A 21489-nucleotide genomic window follows, 5' to 3' on the forward strand; every position below is an offset into this window, starting at 1 on the left:
GCGTGAGGAAGCGCGGCAGCAGCAGCGAGCGAATTGACCTGCGTGCTGCCTTGCGCTTCAACGCGAAGTAAGTGACGAGAACACAGCGCACGCGAAGCTATCACCACTCGGTGGTCTCTGTCCCCATCACCGATCACTTTCAAGATAAGGCCGCGCGGCCGCCGCCGTAGTAGAACGCCCACGCCCCTCTCCACCCGCCGATGCCTTGCGCGCCATGGAACACGGAGCACTACCTACCCACTTTCCGCCCTTGCACGCGAGATTCAGCCACCATCGTCCGCTCACCCTTGCACGTTTTCACTCGCACATACAGCATACGGTGCACGGCTCCGATGTTACCGCACTTGGGTTTTATACGGAACATCACGGCGACGCTGACGGCAAAAATGCACCTAGAGTGTCCATATAATTGCTCTCGCAATAATACGTTGCTAAGGCAATGCTGGTACATTCATGACTGCGGGAACGCGCAGGTCGAAGTATTATATTTTGGCCATAAACACACAACAGCCATGCCCTGCTGTTACTAATATGAGCCGAAGAGCAAGATTAATTCGATTATACTCTGAAATTTGACATATCTGCACACCCGAGTCATGATCAAACACTATCGCCTTGAAAGTAACGACAGTGTCGCATTAGATGCATAATGATGGTACCAAAAACGCGCCAAAAGAATGAAAAAAAAAAACATGGCGAAAAGTTGTCGATCGCGTATTCTATAAGTCATGTGGAAAGGTTGTTTCGGGGTCATGGACAATAAAAAATAATAAAATAAGCAAACTAAAGTTTCGGTAAAAAAAAAGAGAAAGACTAAGTGGCTACGGCGAAGCGGGTACTTTCGCGACTGCAAGCACGAGCAGGATGAAGTATTATATTTTGGCCATAAACACACAAACGCCATCCGAGCTCTCATACAGTTGAGTTTTTGCAAAGACGCCTGCGAGCTTGTTCGTTTGGTTTCTTTTCCCCGGGTTCCTCCAGATAAGGTCAGAAAGGCGTACTATATACGGGTGATCAATTTCAAATTTTACGAAATTTTTAAAAAGTGCCTGTAGCAGATAGCATAATCCTTGTCCTTAAGCTGCATTGCTCGAAGAGGCGGACGCTAGTAGCACGAGAAATCGAAACACCATCTCAAGCTAATTAATAAAATCCATAAGCTTCTTACTTAATTACCTTGCGGCACATAATGCAATTTACGAATTGTAGCAGGTGAGGTTGCAAGACACCTCCGATTAAAATTAATTCCCAGGGTGACACCAGTTTTCAAATATTATTTCCCAAAACATGCGATGAAAATATGGTCGTTCCAGTTACTTTTGTGCTTCAGTACATAAAAGAGCGTTAATTAAATTTGGGGTTTTACGTGCCAAAACCGCTTTCTGATAATGAGGCACGCCGTAGTGGCGGACTCTGGGAATTTCGACCACCTGGGGTTCTTTAACGTGCACCTAAATCTAAGCACACGGGTGTTCTCGCATTTCACCCCCATCGAAATCCGGCCGCCGTGGCCGGGATTCGATCCCGCGACCTCGTGCTCGTCACCAACACCATAGCCAACATAGCCATAGCCAACACCATAGCCACGGAGCAACCACGGCGGGGTAGAGCGTCTCGTTCAAAAAAAATGTGGAGCAACAGTCCATTTTTACGACGACTTTAATGGGGAATATCTACAATGTGATGTCATTCTGGAAATCAATTCCAATTGGATAGGCCTTGAAAACTCACTGGCTACAATTCGCAAATTGCAACAGCTGACATAAAGTACATAATTATGAAGTTATAATTAATGTTAATTAGCCGAATATGTGTTTCAATTTCTGATGCAAATAATGTCCGCTTCTCCGAATAATTGACCTCAAGGACCAGAATTATGTCATCCGCAACCGAAGATCTTTAAAAATTCAGTAAAATTTAAACATGACCCTGTATAGTCTACAGGTCACTACATAAGGAAGCCGGGAAAATCTAGAAACCACTCACGAAAAATGCTGGGCACCTGTTTTTGTACTTGCCTGGTTGGGGGCAAGTCTAAATATCTTGAGGCCATGTTTTGTAGAGATATATTTCGTTTTCCATTCCTCTAATCCCCGGTCGAGCAGAGTGGCCGCTCACGGCGATAACGGCGGCATTCCATCGAATAATGACGGCCGAAAAGTAGGAAAAACGAAATTAATCAGCAAAAGACATGGACCCAGATGCGAAGAAATGAAGCGAAAGGGCTGAACGGAGCTCCGAAGTAAACGACGCGCACAGTCGTCATAAAGAGGGCGCCACGCGACAGGCGCAGCGAGTGATAGGGGCCCAAATTTTCATCAACTCAACGATGAATTTCAGGACTGAACCCAGATAGGTGTCTATTACGAAATAGCACAAGCTCGGCACACAGAAGACGAAAAAAAAAAATCATAACGGAAGGAAATTTTCGCACAGCCTAGCGAAAATGACAAAACCGTGCTCCCGGAAACTATACGTTTCAGTCATTTATCCTTTTCAATACTGCGCCGCGTACCACAAAGAAACGGCGGCGCGTTCATTCCACCCGAACGTACGGCGTGAAGATGACAGCTTATCGAATGAAGGTGTCAACGCTCCCTCTGCAGCCTTCACAGTGGCACTGAAGCGACAGCGAAACGAGGGATAACAGTGGCGAGAACAACGGAATCTCCACCAGCTGCGGACGACCAGAACATCCGTCTTCGTCATCGTGAGTGGTTTCCACACTCGCTGGAAATGCTGCTGCAGGGAGTCTCGCTGCGTTTAAGTAATATCTCCGCCAGGAGCCACCCTCGGCACGTTCCAGACGACCCCCCTTCAATACGGCCCCGGAGCGAGAAAACCGAGGACTCGAAAACAAAAATACAGAGAAACCGTTCCACAAAGACGTTGCTCATGTCCCTCCATTTTCGTCTGCTTCATCATGGGAATGGCTCGGCTCTGCGCCATACAGCATCACTGCGCAACCATGTTTACGTTGCAAGTGCAGAATGTGCTCCAACGAAGCCTTACCTTTGAAAAGGAGCAGCGGAACGCTTCGAATGATAAGAACTGTCTTTACGGATGTTGTCAGAGTAAATTTAAGGGGGCAGTTAGGAACTCTCTTCCACGCATAAGAATCATGCATGTCGCTTAAATCTATTCCCGCCAGTGTGGCTTCATGCCCCTCGGCGAGCACTCACGCAAGTTTCTTTCTGCAGCTTTGTTCAAGCATGACAAGTGGATGAGGCACGAACAAAGCTCAGAAATTACTGTCATGCCACCACGACGGTGTAAGGTGCCCACCACCGTATAGCTAAACTGGGGCCGCTTGCACGAATATTTATTAAGAAAAATAATAACGATTTTAATAACGTGCCATTAAACGATCCCGAGAATGCTCAAATTTCGTAGCTAGGCTACAGGGACCGGGAGCTCCCAACTTCGTGCAGTTGTTCCAAGCACGGCGGCCACTTCGTAGACCAGTGGTGCGACATCTCGATCAAAATACAGGCGGAAAGTGAGGTAGACATGTCTCTTCTGGCTAAACTGTTGGCTGGTTCGCAGTCACATTACGTAGTAGGCCCATTTTAATGCCGTGGTCGAGTGTATTACTTGCTTTTAGGCGACGGCTTGCCGCAGCGCCTAGCACAACGTGTAGAATTTGCTGCAACGGAACTACAGTGGCGCCGTCTGACACTGAAGGTGAAGCCATAGGCTATAGAAGAAACAAAGCATGCGCCATGTTTTGGTGCTATAACGACATACGGCACTGCGATTCGTCCCTGCAATTTCTACACTTTTTACTTGGCAAAGAAGCAGACGACGTGTATTCCGGTCGTATTACGATTTAGTCTGAACGAGACAAGTAATGCTGCATCCGAATGTGGCATGAAAATGCATGCACCACGAAATGCTGTCCTTGCTTGAAATTTGGCTGCGAACGAACGAGCAGTCTAACAAGAAGAGTGATGTATAGTCTTCGCTATGCCACCTTCCATTTCGCAGTAAAAGGCACAGACAGCAATCCGGTGAATAAACATTTTTATTTAGAGCAGTATGTGCGGTATAATTACGCGTGCACAATTATTTTGCACGAACATTACACATGTAAATATGAAGCGTGCGGGCCGTAAGGAAGCATTCTACGTTTCGCACATGCAACCCCTATGCAATACGTAACGGGTGTACACTTACGTGCACCGTGCTTGCGTGAAAGTAGTAGTTTCAGCAAGAGGACTTTCTGAGACTGAGCGGCAGCGCATTGACTCCCAGCGCATCACAATGCGCGGCAGTCAACAATTGGCACACTGCTGTTGCTTGTACAGGCAGAGTGCGTAGAATGCGTGCCGCAGCGTAAACATTAATGCTACGTCAACGTACGACGAGCTCAAACGCATTGAACAACTCCGTCGCATGCCATCTACACAGCCGACACAGTCGCTTTGAAGAAATCAGCTGCTTTAAGCACAAGTCTGTCGCTACCACCAGAACGCTGGGCCGTTTCGTAGGTGGAATTCAACTCCAACGCTCTTCATCTCACCGTCAGAGCAGAGCGACAAACGTATCGGCATACCACTGCAATTTTCGTACTCACGGGCCACAACACGACACCATTACCACGTAACGAGTACAGAATTGCACACAGAGACGCGGCGTCTATCTCGCGTCCACTCTGTTTACATTTGTCGACCCGACGACTATGCTGCATGGAAAAGCTTCTTCACCAGCTCAACATTCTCTAAATGCCCGCTGCCACTTAGCCTCGGGAAAGGGTGGCGAGCTGGGAGTCGCCACTGTGCATTTTGCACCGTGTTTCTTCTCATAATTTAGAACGGTATTAGCGGCGCATCAATGTGATTACAGCGTATTGATCGCAACCTTGAGCAACGCGATCGGCGCTGTTGCACAAGTGCTGCAAAAGAAGCGCTCTTCGGCGAGGCGCGGTGCACCACCACGCGATCCGCGAAAGGCTTTGCCGCGTTCCACTGCATCGCGGCCACTCCCGAACGACGTCGGTCCTACAACCTCCGTGGGTGTCACGGAGGACGACGCCGTTCTCGCTGACAGTGAGAAAGGCCTCGGCTCTCGTCCTCTAACTTCATCGTGCGACGGCCGCTCAAAGCGAGGATTATTGAAACCCTGCTGTTGAGCGGATTTTAGGTGAAGTTTGCTGTTTCTCTGCGGCATAAGTTCGCGTTATAATCATACTATATTTTTTTTTTCTTTTTCCTGACAGTTCAAAGTTTGCTGCTTTTTCCCGCGTTATATTTATGGTTGGGTTATTTACATGCAATACGGTATACACGCCGAACAAGAAAAATAACTTCTCGCAGTTTTCCAGCCAGTGATAGTGATAAAGATTATTTCACACCTCAGTGAGAAACGTTCTTACAGCCTACGTTCTCTCCGTACATTTATAAATACCGCCTGCGTTGGTTAGTGAGATGATCTGTCTTGAGTAGCAACCGGGCGCTCGTCTGGTTCCCTGCGCCTTTCCTCTCCTTGCTATCTCTCTCTCTGTCTTGTATATTTTACCGCTGTGACTGCGGTAGTTATATAGCACCTGTAGATGTAGATCCTTCGCATTGTCTAGGTATATGCTTGGCAGACATATTGTTGATTGGAAAAGTTAATTATCGAAGTAATAATTTCATCCTGCCAGCCTATCCAATCAGGTATTTGCTCTGGTGAACGTGGGATTCGGGCAGGGATGCTGCGAGGAGTGATATCTGATACAATTAATCTGATGTATTCTTCACAACGAAGGGTCAACAAGAAATAAAGTGGCCGTTATTAAACGTTACAAAGAGTGATAACAAATCTTTAAGCGTAATTTTCCGAACCATACTGATGGCTGCCTTAAAGCAGGCTAACGGAAATTAAGAGAGAGAGAGAGAGGAGGGGAGGGAGGGAGAGCGGGAGGGAGGATGCAAAGAAGAAGGCAAGTAGGAACGGAAATTAAGGTGCGAGTGCATTGCAAGCTTGCCGGCGAGCTGCACGCCTGCCGTCGGTGGATTTTCTGTGAATTGCACGAGTGAGCTGGTTCTGCGTTGCTCGTCGCTGACGTCTCCCCGCTGGCGGCGAGTGCGCTATTCGGTCTAGTTGTCACCTATGCTGCTCATAGTATACCGCTTCCGATAAAGTGAAAATTCATAATTTTGTCAGCTATTTGCCGACAGACAGTAACCTGCCCCTCAAAAGAACTGTATCCGAGGATGCAAGCACATGTGCTACTTAATTTGCAACTTGAATTGCACTCTGAATTACGATATCTATCTATAGCTCTGCATATATTACATTTTGAGCTTTAAAGACAGGAAGAATGATTGTATTCAATGAACATGAATATACGCTGCCCGTTGCAAATGTAGTTCATCATCATCATCATCATCATCATCATCATCATCATCATTAGCCTGGTTACGCCCCCTGCAGGGCAAAGGCCTCTCTCATACTTCTCCAACTACCCCGGTCGTGTACTAATTGTGGCCATGTTGTCCCAGCAAACTTCTTAATCTCATCCGCCCACCTAACTTTCTGCCGCCCCCTGCTACGCTTCCCTTCCCTTGGAATCCAGTCCGTAACCCTTAATGACCATCGGTTATCTTCCCTCCTCATTACATGTCCTTCCCATGCCCATTTCTTTGTCTTGGTTTCAACTAAGATGCCATTAACTCGCGTTTGTTCCCTCACCCAATCTGCTCTTTTCTTATCCCTTAACGTTACACCCATCATTCTTTCCATAGCTCGTTGCGTCGTCCTCAATTTAATAGAACCCTTTTCGTAAGCCTCCAGGTTTCTGCCCCGTACGCGAGCACTGGTAAGACACAGCTGTTATACACTTTTCTCTTGAGAGATAATGGCAACCTACTGTTCATGATCTGAGAATGCCTGACAAATGCACCCCAGCCCATTCTTATTCTTCTGATTATTTCAGTCTCATGATCCGGATCCGCGGTCACTACCTGTCCTAAGTAGATGTATTCCCTTACCACTTCCAGTGCCTCGCTACCTATCGTAAACTGCTGTTCTCTTCCTAGACTGTTAAACATTACTTTAGTTTTCTGCAGATTAATTTTTAGACCCACCCTTCTGCCTTGCCTCTCCAGGTCAGTGAGCATGCATTGCAATTGGTCCCCTGAGTTACTAAGCAAGGCAATATCATCAGCGAATCCCAAGTTAATAAGGTGTTCTCCATTAACTCTTATCCCGAATTCTTCCCAATCCAGGTCTCTGAATACCTCCTGTAAACACGCTGTGAATAGCATTGGAGAGATCGTATCTCCCTGCCTGACGCCTTTCTTTACTGGGATTTTGTTGCTTTCTTTATGGAGCACTACGGTGGCTGTGGAGCCGCTATAGGTATCTTTCAGTATTTTTACATGCAAATGCAAAAGCAAATGTAGTTATGCAGCTCTTAATTTCCAGCTGCAAACTCATCTGTGCACGCTGTGAGAGTTCACGTGTGACAAGTTCACGTAGAATGTCATTCCTGTCAAAATTTTCATCTCCATTGTGTTGGAGGTTATACACAACTACGTTTTTTAGCCCATTTTTCCTGAGATATTGAAAGCTTCCAGCGAATGATATTGCCAGTTGTGTTCGTATTTTTAGATCTTATTTTTATTTGGAGCATAATGGACTAAAATCATTTGCAGCCACGTGCCGCACCTAAATGTGTTTTGCAGAAGGTTCCTTCGTTTCTCACGTCACATCTGAGAGCGAACAACAGTTCCGAAGTAGTAGCAATGAAAATGAACAAAATTGAAAAAGTTTCTTCCGATCGCATCAAAAATACTGAAATTTTCTAAGCTGTCATACGTCGCTTTAGAGGCGTGCTTACGACCCAGGCTTGCAAAGGAAACTCTCATTACTGCGGTGAGTTGACCTTCTTTCCTATATTTCCTATTTCTAAAAATTTCCAAACTGCAACATTTCAAGAGTGGTCGGTAGCAGAAATGTCAGAAATGTCATCGGTGTCAAAGCAGTGAAAAGCAAGCGGGCATTAGTTACCCCTATTAGTCTAAAACAACCCTGTTTTCACCTCTAAAGCATTATACTTTGGTGATTAGGACTTTCTTTTTTTTTTCAAATACCGCTAAATTACCTTACAGGATTGCATTCTCTGGGGGCAAACAAGGCTCCTAATCTGCAGTGGTGAGCCAAAAAAATGTTGACATCAGTGATGACAAATCCCTAGAAAAAGTACTAGTGATGTGCCTATGCCTTTAATATATTAAATATATAACATATCCGGCAGCATAAGGTCAATTTTTGTGTAATCAATTATAAAGCCAGGAATAAGGAATTAAATATATTTGGAGCAAAAAGGATCAAAGGATTTGTTCACTGTGCTGCGCATTTGAATCAAGCTTACATAAAGACTTAGGCTTTCTCAGCGATCTGAAAATGTTTAATTAACTGTGTAAGTTTGTTTTTAGAAATCAACGTTTCATTGTATCCTATTTTTTGGCAAACTGGCGGCCCTTTATGCGAACTGTATATCGACTTCAAGGGTCCCAGAGAACTGGAAGAATACCAACATCATAGTAATCCACAAAAATGGAGACATTAAAAAAAATGAAAAATTATAGGCCCACCAGCTTACTTCCAATATTATATAAAATAGTCACTAAGATTAACTCCAACAGTATAAGGGCAATACTGGACTTCAGTCAACCAAGGGAATAGGCAGGTTTCAGGAAAGCATACTCTACAATGAATCGCATCCATGTCATCAATCAGGTAATCGAGAAATCGGCAGAGTACAAACAGCCTCTATGTATGGCTTTGATAGATAACGAAAAGGCATTTGATTCAGTCGAGATACCAGCAGTCATAGATGCATAACGTAATCAAGGAGTACACGAGGCATGCGTGAATATCTTGGGAAATATCTACAGAGATTCCACAGCCACCTTAATTCTACACAAGGAAAGTAGGAAGATAGCTATAAAGAAAGGGGTCAGACAAGGAGACACAACCTCTGCAATGCTATTCCACTGCGTGCTTGGCAGAAATATTCAAGCTATTAAACTGGGAAGGCTTAGGAGTGAGGATCAACAGCGAATATATCAGCAACCTTCGATTTGCAGATGACACTGTCTTGTTCAACAACACTGGTGACGAATTACAACAAGTGATTGAGGACCTTAACCGAGATAGTGTGAGAGTGGGGTTGAAGATTAATATGCAGATGGTAAAGATAATCATGAATAGTCGGGCAAGGGAGCAAGAGTTCAGGATCGCCAGTCAGCCTCTGGAGGCTGTGAAGGAGTACGTTTATCTAGGTCAACTAATCACAGGGAACCCTGCTCATGAGAAGGAATTCATAGCATATTAAAGATGGGTTGGAGTGCATTCGGTAGACATTGTCAGATCCTGATTGGAAGCTTACCACTATCATTTAAAAGAAAGATGTACAATCAATGCATTCTACCGGTGCATGATATATGGGGCAGAAACTTGGAGACTGACAAAGAATCTCGAAAACAAGTTGAGGTCCGCACAAAGAGCGATGGAATGAAGAATGTTAGGCATAACGTTAAGAAACAGGAAGAGAGCGGTGTGGATCGGAGAGCAAATAGGGATAGCCGATATTCTAATTGACATTAAGGGAAAGAAATGGAGCTGGGCAGGTTATGTAATGCGTAGGTCAGTTAACCGGTGGACCCTTACGGTTACAGACTGGGTGCCAAGAGAAGGGAGGCGCAGTCGAGGACGGCAGAAGACTAGGTGGAGTGATGAAATTAAAAAATTTGCAGGCGCTAGCTGGAATCGGTTGGCGTAGGACACAGGTAATTGGAGATCGCAGGGATGGGAGGTGGGGGGGGGGGGGTCTTCGTCCTGCAGTGGACATAAAATAGGCGGATGATGATGATGATTTTCTGGGAATGAATGCTATGAATAAAAGATTTACCCCAGGAAGAAATATGTCTGTCTTATTTGTTTCGATGCTTAGAGTATTCGCCTTCCCTAGAGAAAGATGCCAGCGAAAAAGAATTTGATCAAGTATTTTCGGCCAACAATCGGAAAACGAGCGCAATAACATGCGAATGTTCAATTATGGGGTTTTACGTGCCAAAACCACGGTCCGATTATGAGGTACGCGGTTGTGGGCTACTCCGGATTAATTTAGACTACCCGGGGTTCTTTAGCGTGCGCCTAAATCTAAGTACCACGGGTGTTTTTGCATTTCGCCCCCATCGGATTGCGACCGCCGTGGTCGGGATTTCATCCCGAGACCTCGTACTTAGCAGTGCAGCACCAAAGCCACTAAGTAACCACGGCGGGTAACATGAGGATTTTAAAGGGGGAAATGTCCTGACGTCCCTACCTGCACATGGCCCGCTACCTTTGAACGCGCGGCGCCGGAGAGCAAGGTTGCGAGGGCATTCGTCCTTTTGTGCTTGCTTACGTTTTACATTTCTTTGCTGAGTCGTGTCAGAGCTCCGCAAGGCCACTTCTTAGCAGACTAGTTTCAGTCTCACCGGCAGGGGCGTCTTGCTGTATCTCTTTGCAGTATATTCACCTTCTATTTCGCCGGCCTGCTGCCACTGCCATGGCGTCTTGATCCTTCACAGTCAGCGCCGGCGAATCAGAAGTTAAAGATGAGGACTGCGAAGAGCTAGGTGAGCAAAGCTCGCTTTAGAGAAGCCACCCAAGCCGACCCTTGTCAGCTCTTCTTCGTTTCCTCCCCTTCGCACAGCGTTCCTCGGGTGCCGTCTCTAAGCATGGAGAATTGTGACGGCATAATAAGCGTGGAAACAGGGGTCCCTATCACGCCTGCTAAGCGTGAAGGTTACTGATCACTCCTAGTCGGCGTGATCGGTAAGCCTCGAGAAATGTTACGCTTAGATGAAGCGTGTAAAATACTGCAAGCGCACGCTTAGGTAAGCGTGAATTTTTTTTAGTGTGCATAGCGGTGTTGCCGCGGTAATTTACAAGCTTGGGAACACGGGAAGTTCTCGTTCGCTCAAGAGGTGCGACAAGCAGACAGAGGCAAACACGTTAATTACGACTGGGATGTCGCAGTGATTTATCGGCAGCGCGAGGCCAATTACGCGATTCTAGCTGTGTGAAAATTGTGTGCGAACCACGCGGAACTTCCATCTAGGAAAGGTAATATGGTAAAGAGCGTGGTAATATGGTACGGGGCAGGGCGTGTACGGAGCGTCCTTTTTTTTTTCTTTCTTTTTGAGTTTATCGGAAACGACATTCGACTGCCGTACTCCTAATTTATTGCTCATACAGGCAGATGAAACGAACTTGCAATCGGCGGGTGACTCAGTTGCGCGGCGATTTTCTGACAGCGCGAGTGGATATAATAGTCAAAGGCAACATGTATAAGCCAGCTCCGCATTTGTATGTTAAGCTGCAGCAGGTTAAGAGAAGTTTGGGATATTGGGCACGAGGACACAAGGTAGCACCACCTGCAGCACAGCTGCCAGTGTCGCGTAATGTGTCAACGTGTGACCACCGGTTGTTAGATACGGGACCTTTCCCTGAGCCTCCTTCGAGTTCACCAGACCACATCGAATCGCGTCACACCTAATTAAGGAGCGCAGAAGCACATCTACCACGTTCCCGAGGCGCAGCACGTCCAAACGAGTTGGCGTCCCCTACCTCGTGCCCCTTTATGTGGACCTATTGTGCCACTGCTTGACTCTTCCTGAACAGGTAACGCGAGCCTGGCACGGTTCCAGGTAGCCTGGGTCCCGAGGAAAGCTACTTTGCAGCTGGGGAAAGGTCGCTCGAAGACAACCCGTCTCCCCCATCCACCTATTGTGACGGCGCTTGCAAACCGCGAGGCAACGACGGCAGTAATGCACCGTGAAGCCCCGGGAGTAAGCCCCCCTCGTCCGCCTTTGTGATGGCAGTTGCAGACCAGGAGGGCAATACCGCAGACAAGTAATCCCTCGGTCTATTGGAGCCCAAGTAGCGACCCTCTGCGCCGGGTGTGACTTACATTCGCACGGGCGCCTACCATTGGCCGAAAATGACGACACCTGAGCGGGCTCGCCGATTGGCCAAGAATGACGCCACCTGAGCGGGCTCGCCGATTGGCCGAACGTTTTCGAGACACCGAAGGGGTTAAAAGCCAGAGACCGGGAGCAGCAAGAGAACATTCCTTCATTGATCTCTTTCGAGCTTCTTGCCACGGGCCGCAGCGTCCGAGTTACTGCCGGCCCGTAATGACTTTATGACTGTTAATTTCTTTGTACTCTCACTGTAAATAATGTAACTAAACCTCGAGTTTTCATTTCAAAGTCCTCCTCAACTTCGGCCAACTCCCGCACTCAACGGCAAGGTCCAATATCTGGGAGAGAGCAGTTGGGATTGTCCTCCAGATCCAACACGGTACATAAAAAGGGTGTCCCCGCTGCCTCCGCTGGTTACAAGGGTGATTGAGCCTACCGTGCTGGCTTCTGCCGTTTTGCCACTACTGAACTTTTGTATGAACCATCTTCCTGTCATGATTGCGACGTCTGCGACAAATCCAGACACTTTCGGCGGCCTAATCAGCCATGTGCCCACAAATCCAGCTGCAGTACGCCCTGCATCCTGTGCTCGTACATTCGGCGTTGTAAACGATACCGCGCACAGGAAACCACTGCGTTAAAACTCAGTGCTTCCATAATAAAATTATTGCATTTAGTGCATAGCCATAGAGCGGATCGACCAAACATGTCTGCTCAATAAGAAGGCGTGCAGGGTATTTCGCTCGGAAGCGTGACATTCTTTTCGTTTTACGTTTAGCTGAGCGTGATTCGCAGGAGATGCTGTGCATACTCTTGCTTTAAACGTACAGTTGCACAAGAGACGTTGTGCAACTGTACGGTTAAACTTTGTGACTTTTGTGCTTTCGGAGAACGTCTGGTTTGTACGAGCGGCTTTGAACCTAGTGCTGTCTCCCTCTCTCCCTTCTCCTTTCCCCTAGCGTAGGGTAGCCAGCAGGACTCTTGACTAGTTAACATCCCTGCCTTCATCATTCTCTCTCCTCTTTCTCTCTCTCTCCCGTGTTCCAAATCACCAAGGTTTCCGCGTGGTGATGCATTACTGCCATCATGAGCAGTTATAAAAATCCGACCACGATGTTTTCACATCCTTTCGTAGCACTTTCATTCCATGCACATGCCAAAGGTTTCTCAATTTCAGAGCCGTACGCCCAGAACCAAAGCTGTTTCCACCTTGCAGGTACATGTTTATGCATAATTTATATAGTTTTACCGGTCGGTAAGTGTAAAATAGTTTTATGTCGGTTCAAATGTTAGTTCAACATTGGAAGCTCCAAGCAAATACACTGACAATATTGGCCAGCACGATATTGGTGCTATAGTTCCTCCCTGATACATAAATAACTAAGAAATCAAACTCGGCATCTTTACATTATAACATCTGCGAACTTAACATAGAAATGCCCGGACAAAGCCGCATTGGTTAAATGGTAGGAACGGCAGCTGCACGAGGCAGTCCGCAAGACGCTGTGAGCAGCGCCCGTAAAAGCGCACGCAGACCCTACTGCCGAGGCAATTGCTTCACAGGCAATCGCGCCAGTGCACCAAATTTCATGGTTAAGCGGTTCAGGGTGCGCTGTGGATCACGAGTGGCCCTGGCGACAGCCTTTTGGCAATCGGCATATCGGCGAATAACCACCATACAACAGAGCAAGAGGATTTCGCTGCGTCGTGAAGGACCATCGCGCGTCTACAGCAGCCCTGTAATACAAGTCAAAAGCACCCGCGGCGATAACACATTAACGTGGGATTTCCTTCCTCTATTACGCACTGCCATTACGTTCAGCACGAACGCGAAGAAATCAGCGGAAGCGAGGCCGAACTAGGCGAGTTGCAGGACGGATCGTTGCAGAGTGGGCGACGAGGAAGATAAATGTGTTCTGCGGGCTTTCATTTGGTAGCTGGTCAGGTCACTGCGCTTGCCTCGCACATGCGGTTGTACGTGCTAGGGCTGCTGAGACAGGGCCATTAGCCATGTCGGTGGACTTGTCTCAAACGCTGCAACTGACTCGTCGTTAAGCGACCGCCTCGAAAGGGGAAGAAAAGGTTGCAAGAACAGGGACACGATAGTACGTAGCTGATCGACAAGGTCAACCCGCATCGAGTGGCGGACGATGTTTCGACGCTGCCACGCGAATGTAACACGTGCGAGACAGACTGCAGCCAACTGTCATTAGGCGGGATTTCTAGTGACGCTGCCGTCTATACTACCTTTGTGCGCTTAAAATCGTGCGCCAATTAGCCCGTAGTTATGGTAACTCCTGTACTGGCGTTTTATCAAGTCTGCGTGCAGTGGTGCTTCACTATAGCACGCAGATCGACACCTTCAAATTGCTAGCAGGATACACGAAAATAGCTATAGATATCTCTGAACGAATCAGATAGCTCAGAAATAAAGAATGGTTGATATTTAGTGGCCAGCATCGTGCACAATGTGAATCAATGATTGCTCCTCGCCTTTCACGCAATGCAACGGAATGTTTTATCACACTGTTGCCCTGATAGTTAAAACCATATGACGAAAGCAGACAATTTAAATTCTCGGGTTTTGCATGCCAAAAGTACGATCTCATTATAAGGCAAGTCATATTGAAGGACTTCCGAGTTTTTTCTTTTTTTTCAGCATCTGCGGTTCTTTAACGTGCACATAAATCTAAGGTCAAAGACGTTTTCAATTCTTCTTTTCTTTCGGTTTTTTTTAATTACACTTCCGTCGAAATGAGGCCGCCGCGGGCGGCATCGAACCAGCGACCTTGAGCTGAGAAGCGCGATGTCGTAGCCACCGGTCTACCACGGCGGCTAAGACAGACAATGAGGACGTGTGGTTGTACTCAACAAAGGGGGAAAAAACGTAGAGATGGAGTCTTCGGCTCCTCTTCTCGCTTATTCCCCTGCTGCAGCAATTACGGCCCGTCATCTACCATGCGAGCATGTGCGACACGGTATAGCCACTATGCAAACAGCAGGACTGGAATCCGGGTACACGAAAAATGCCGTAACAACGGAGGTTGTTTAGCCCTAAATCCACACCAAAAAACTATAAACAGCTATATATATAAATATATATATATATATATATATATATATATATATATATATATATATATATATATATATATATATATCGTAAGAACCCGACAAGCATTATTTACACCAAGGACACGATAGGGAACACTACTTGTACTTACTAAATAAATTAAAGAGGTGACAAATTATTGGAAGTGAAACTGGATTAAAAAACAGCTTGCCGAAGGTGGGGGAACGATCCCACTTATTCCATCTTCTCGTTTATTACATAATGAGGGTCTCGAATCCGGTAACATTGATGCCTTCAGGTAGCATGTGTGGGTTTATTGCCTTCACCCAAAAAGATAACGTCCTCGTGACGCCTGCGGCAGAAAGGATGTTCCACATCCGCCGGCAAGGTTTGTGAGTGGTGGCGCTGGCTAACACTCCCAAGGTTCTAGTAGGAAACATGAATACCCAAGAAAGTAGATGGGAAAAGGGCGCCGCTGTAGCTCAATTGGAAGGGCATCGCACACATAATGCGAAGACGTGGGATCGTTCCCCACCTGCGGCAAGATTTTTCATCCACTTTCATTTCCATTAATTCATCACTTCTTCAATTCATTTAATAAGTACAAGTAATTTCCCCTATGTCGTCCTTGGTTTCAACGTTTGTTGGCTTCTTATGAAATGATTAAGAAATATCGGGCGCCTCGGTTAACCCCACTTCTTCTCGTTTATATGCCTACTGTAGCTGTCTGGACCTCTCCTTTGTTTCACGCTCCTTCACTAGAAAGGTCAGGTGGTTTTCGGATATTGAAACGCGGGGAAGTGACCACCTACCCACTTATCTTAGGACTGAAGGGTTGACGGGCTCCAAGTTAGCTGGCGTCACGCAATGTATCGACTGGCCAATGTTCAAATCGAATGTCGAAGACGGCTCTCGTGATAACTTGTCCTCCAGCCTAGAGGACATCATAAAGGGTGCCCAAGAGGCTGCCACACATTCACTTCTGAGAACGTATACACACACCGAATACGACATTGAGCTGGAGAAGCTTTGTGCAATTCGTCGCCGTGCAGAGAGAAGATACAGGCGCATGAAGTCTGTACATGACTTTAGGTTGGTCAGAAGAACTCAAAAGAAAATTCAGCGTCGCGTGGACAAATTTGCATCGCAAAGATGAATGTCATTCTGCGAGTCTTTGCCAAGATCCAAGAAAATCTTTGTCTCACATATAAAGAACTGTTCGTGGTCTCCGTGGAACCCCTCAGCAGCGGCACTCTTCTAAGTCTTTGGCCCTTCACCAACAATGCAGCGAGATTGACGTCGCTGAAGATTTCTGCAGGGGGATTGCTGGCGAAACTAGTTCCGCTGGAACATCGACGCTCCACCACTCACCGATTTCACGCGACCCCTGCATGGACAGTCCTTTATCCATGGACGAACTCGAAGCTGCACTTGCCTTGCGCAAGCGTTCATCTTCACCAGGACCCGCCGGTATAACCTACCGTGCCCTATGTAATCTTGGCGTAGAGGCTCGGAAAGTACTCCTCCTCTTGTTCAACAGCTCTTGGCAAAGAGGTATGGTTCCCCAGGAATGGAAGACTAGTCGCCTAATTCCACTGCTCAAGCCTGGCAAGTCAGTCGCCTGTAGACATTGCATCATGCCGAGCAATTGCGCTTGCCAGTTGCATCGGAAAACTAATGGAGAGAATGGCTCTAGCACGGCTAGAATGGCACCTCTAACATTACCAGGTATATCCAGATGCAGTGGCCGGTTTCAAGCATGGCCGTTCTTCCACAAACAACGTTATCGACTTGGTGACGTACGTCGAGCACCAGAAGTCCTGCAAAAGATTATCTGCTGACCTGTTTCTGGATGTTAAAGGAGCGTACGATAACGTAACGCACGAAGCGATTTTCAACGCATTAGAGGCAGTAGAACTTGGTGACAAGGTCTATTTCTGGATAAGTAGCTATGTGCATAAGAAATCCTTTTTCGTACTTACCGAGGATGGCCCGACCGCCCAGCAATACAGTAACCGTGGGGTGCCTCAGGGAGGAGTACTGAGCACAACGCTCTTCAGTCTAACACTCATTGGACTCATACACTCATATCCCGCCATGCACCGTTAGGCTCTCCATCTATGCCGCGGACATTTGCATTTGGACGTCAGGGGTGACGCGACTGCAGCTTTGCGCGCAGCTTCAGAAGACAGCCACTTTAACATCATCCTACCTTCGAGAACAAGGACTTCATATATCATATGAAAAGTGTGCAGTGGTGGCAAAAATCAAGGTATCCATACGTGATATCCGTCGACGGACAGCTGATCTCGTACAGCATGAGTCACAGATTTTTGGGGGTGATCATCGACAGAAATCGCTCCTGGACCCCTCATGTGAATTATGTGAGAAAACGCCTGGCAGGAATTTGCCGTATGTTTAAGTTCCTAGCAGGAAAGACTTGGGGAGTGCCAATACAATCTATGCTGCAACTGTACAGGTTCCTCTTTATTGAATTCCTGCGGTACAGCCTACCGGTCATGCCGAACACTTGCAGAACTAAACTGAATATAATTCAAAGCATCCAAGCCCAAGCCCTGAAGATATACCTTGGTCTACCGCAGAGTGCGTGAACGACTCAAGTTATTGCAGTCGCTCAAGATTCCACTCTTAGAACGCACGTTAGCATTGAAACAATGTGTGTGCACATGAGACACTTCGCCCGGACCTCTACTCCGCACCTCGCAAGTGTCCCAATAGAGAGGCCCCACACGACATTCAGTGCGACTGTCTTCGCGCACCATGCCCCTCTCAGGTCAGGTTACACACCTGCGGAAAGACCCTTCTATTCCTCCATGGTGTGTGCGCCGTACTCAAGTAAACCTTACAATTCCAGAACTTCAGAAAAAGTCAGACTTGCCGTCATCAGCACTCAAGCAACTAACTTTACTTCTCTTGTAGGAGAAATACAGCGACTGCACAAACGTCTATACTGATGGATGAACTACATCAACCAGTTCCGGTGGCGCTGTAGTGATACCAATAATGAGAATAACCCAGCGGATCAAGACTTCCCATGTCACTACGTCTACAGCTGCAGAGCTCGCGGGTCTCCGCGACGCGCTTCATGTGATAAATGTTGAAAGTCCTAGAAAATTGGCAGTCTTCTGCCATTCAAGGCGGGCCTTGCAATGTGTGCAGTCGTTTCTCCGACATGGAACTCACGATCAGTTCACGTGCGAAATCGTAGAACTTGTTCATCACTTAAGAGAGAAAGGCCATGATATCTCTGTTCAATGGATACCAGGTCATTGCGGTATCATAGGAAATGATGACGCAGATAAGGCAGCTCGGACGTCAAACCAAGAAGACCGCTGCGTCCCCATTCCTCTCTCAAGGACCGACGCCGCGAGACAACTTCGCAATCTAGCACGCACGATCTCCTTAGCAGAGTGGAATACCGCACATACAAGGCGCACAAGACTGCACAGACTAAACCCGTCACTGTAACTCAGACCTCCGGCCGGTCTGCACCGACGCGAAGCGTCTCTTCTGTGTCGGTTGTGGCTTGGAGTTGCCTTCACGAATTCCTACTCAGCACTAATTGGAATGGCTGACAATCCTGCATGTGATGTTTGCGGATGCGAGGAGAACACCGACCACTTATTGTGATATTGTCCTCAATTTCAAGCACAAAGATAATCTTTGTCCAACACATTGAGGAAATTAGATGATCGTCCTCTGAGTGAACAGACAGTAATAGAGCACCATCCCCGCCGATCATCGGCTCAGAAAGCAGTGAAGGCACTTTTGTCCTTTGTCAGAACGTCTGGTTTGCACGAGCGGCTTTAACTCAAGTACTGTCCGTACACGTCTCTACACCTTCTCTCTCTCTTCTCTCTTCCCCCAGCGTAGGGTAGCCAACCAGACCCATGACTGGTTAACATCCCTGCCTTCCTATATTCCTCTCTCTTCTCAAATATATATATATATATATATATATATATATATATATATATATATATATATATATATATATATATATATATATATTACTTAAATGCAGAAGCATGAGAAAGTAGGCTATACAACCGCGGAAGTTATGCCAAAACCCCAGATTCATTACGCAAGATAAAAAAAGAAAATGAAAAAAAAATACTCATGCCATACCATTCTGAGAAGGTAGATGACCAGGGAAGCTCCGTAGCAAACGGCAACGAGTGACACGGAATTTTGACCAAAGGTATACGAACACATTTATTGCCTTGATCGGTGGTCATCCTGACGAAAGGTACGCACACACATCTAATTTTATACATTAGTGTTTATTCGTGTTATGCATTCGTTTTACACATTCGTTATATACATTCGTGTTTTCATTTCGTGATATATTGAGGCAAAGAAGTTGAGACCGAAATCACCGCACCACCTGGCAGTGGGCCAGTGCCGCAAGCGCCTTCGCATAGGGAGGGGCAGTATCAGAACGATGGCATGATGAGCGCCAGCTGTGGAAAAAGACGACGAACGCGCGAGCAGTGGCACGAGCCATTGCTGATGATGGTAGTTTTTGTTCGCACACATGAAAATTGAACGGAACACTAGCCATAAACAACTTCACTGAAAGAAAAACTGAGGAGCCATTCAACTGTGTGAAGGTGGATGACCTGCGCAGCTGTGGTACATCACACAAGGTTAGACAAGGGTACATGTACTTTCATCACTTGGTCATAGTAGTGACGATACCTTTGTGATTACTGTGACAAATCGGTCGGTTACAACCTCAGACAGATTCTTGGCCGAAGTTCCAACTATACACGACCGTTGTTGAGTAGTCGAGCGACTTGGATTGATGTAGTACTTCTAACTCTTCTAGCACAAGCTGAATGAGCCATTTCTTGTCTGGTTTTGAAATTTCCACATTGAAGTGTCCAACGGTGATCACAGGGGTTGTGTCATCACGGCTAACCCAAGCAAAGTGCGTGGTCATGAACTTCTCGATATCCCACATGGGTGTTGCTGAAGATGTAAAGGGTGATCATTTTTGTGTTACGAAATTTTTCAAAATCGCGTCTTTTGCAGATAACATAATTCTTGTTCTTGATCTGAATTATTCGAAGAGACGGACATTACTACCATAAGGAATAGAAGCATATATTCAACTCATTAACACCAACTAACTTCGTAATTAATTACTTTACAGCACATATTGCAATTTACGAATTGTAGCCGGTGAGTTTGCAAGGCGCGCACACTTGAAATAAGTTTCCAGGATGACACCAGTTTGGAAATAATATTTCCCGAAGTGTAAAACAAAATATACGGGCGTTCCAGTTACTTCTATGCTTCAATGCATAAAAGAGCGTCTTTTAAATAAAATACGGGACAACAGCGCATTTTTACGGTGACCTTGAGGGGGCATATCTCCAAACTCTCCAAGCAGTAGTCGTGATAAAGCTAAATAGCAGGTATAGAAATAAGGTAGTACAAATCTACGCTCCAACCTCCAGTCACGATGATGAAGAAATAGAAAAGTTTTATGAAGATGTTGAATTAGCGATGCGAAAAGTCCAAACTCAGTATACTGCAGTCATGGGCGACTTCAAAGCAAAAGTGGCGAGAAAGCAGGCTTGTGAACAAGCAATTGACAACTACGGCGTGGATTCTAGGAATACTCGAGGAGAGATGTTGGTAGAATTCGCGGAAAGGAATAAGCTGCGAATAATGAACACGTTCTTCAGGAAGCGTCAGAACAAAAAGTGGCCCTGGAGAAGCCCTAATGGTGAAACAAGAAATGAAATTGATTTCATACTTTCTGCCGATCCCAGCATAGTGCAGGATGTAGAAGTGTTAGGTAGGGTAAAGGTGCAGTGACCATAGGTTAGTGAGAGCTAGGATTGAACTTAATTTGAAGAGAGAAAGCATAAAATTGGTCCAGAAGAAACAGGCCAACCTAGACGCAGTAAGCGTAAAAGCAGACCAATTCAGGTAGGCACTTTCAAACAAATTTGCAGCTTTAGAAAAGAGAGATGAAGATCACATAGAGGCAATGAATGAAACCATAAGTAGGCTGGCTTCAGAAGCAGCGATTGAAGTGGGAGTTAAGCACCCAAGACAACCAGTAGGTAAGCTCTCCCAGGTAACAAAGGACTTTATAAATAGAGCTGAGGTTGAACAGCGCGAATAAAACAAGAACACGAGGAAAGAAATACCAGAGACAAGCGCAGACTGCCAACCGGAAGTTTATTTGAAATTCTCCAGCCATTTTATACCTTTTTCAGCATAGGCATGCGTACACCATGCAGTTGCAAAAACATCTGCAAGTCAGCAAGATCATAATCTTTCATTCAAAAAAGCTATTCTTTTCCCGACAAGGCAAGAGAGGGAGCGCTTACACATTTATCTCCTTCCTTTCTAATGTAATAAGTCTCTATTATTTCCCTTTCCCTCTTACCTTTTCCTTTTCCTATGAAT

This window comes from Dermacentor variabilis, chromosome 1, assembly GCF_050947875.1.
Source record: "Dermacentor variabilis isolate Ectoservices chromosome 1, ASM5094787v1, whole genome shotgun sequence".
Classification (NCBI taxonomy): domain Eukaryota; kingdom Metazoa; phylum Arthropoda; class Arachnida; order Ixodida; family Ixodidae; genus Dermacentor; species Dermacentor variabilis.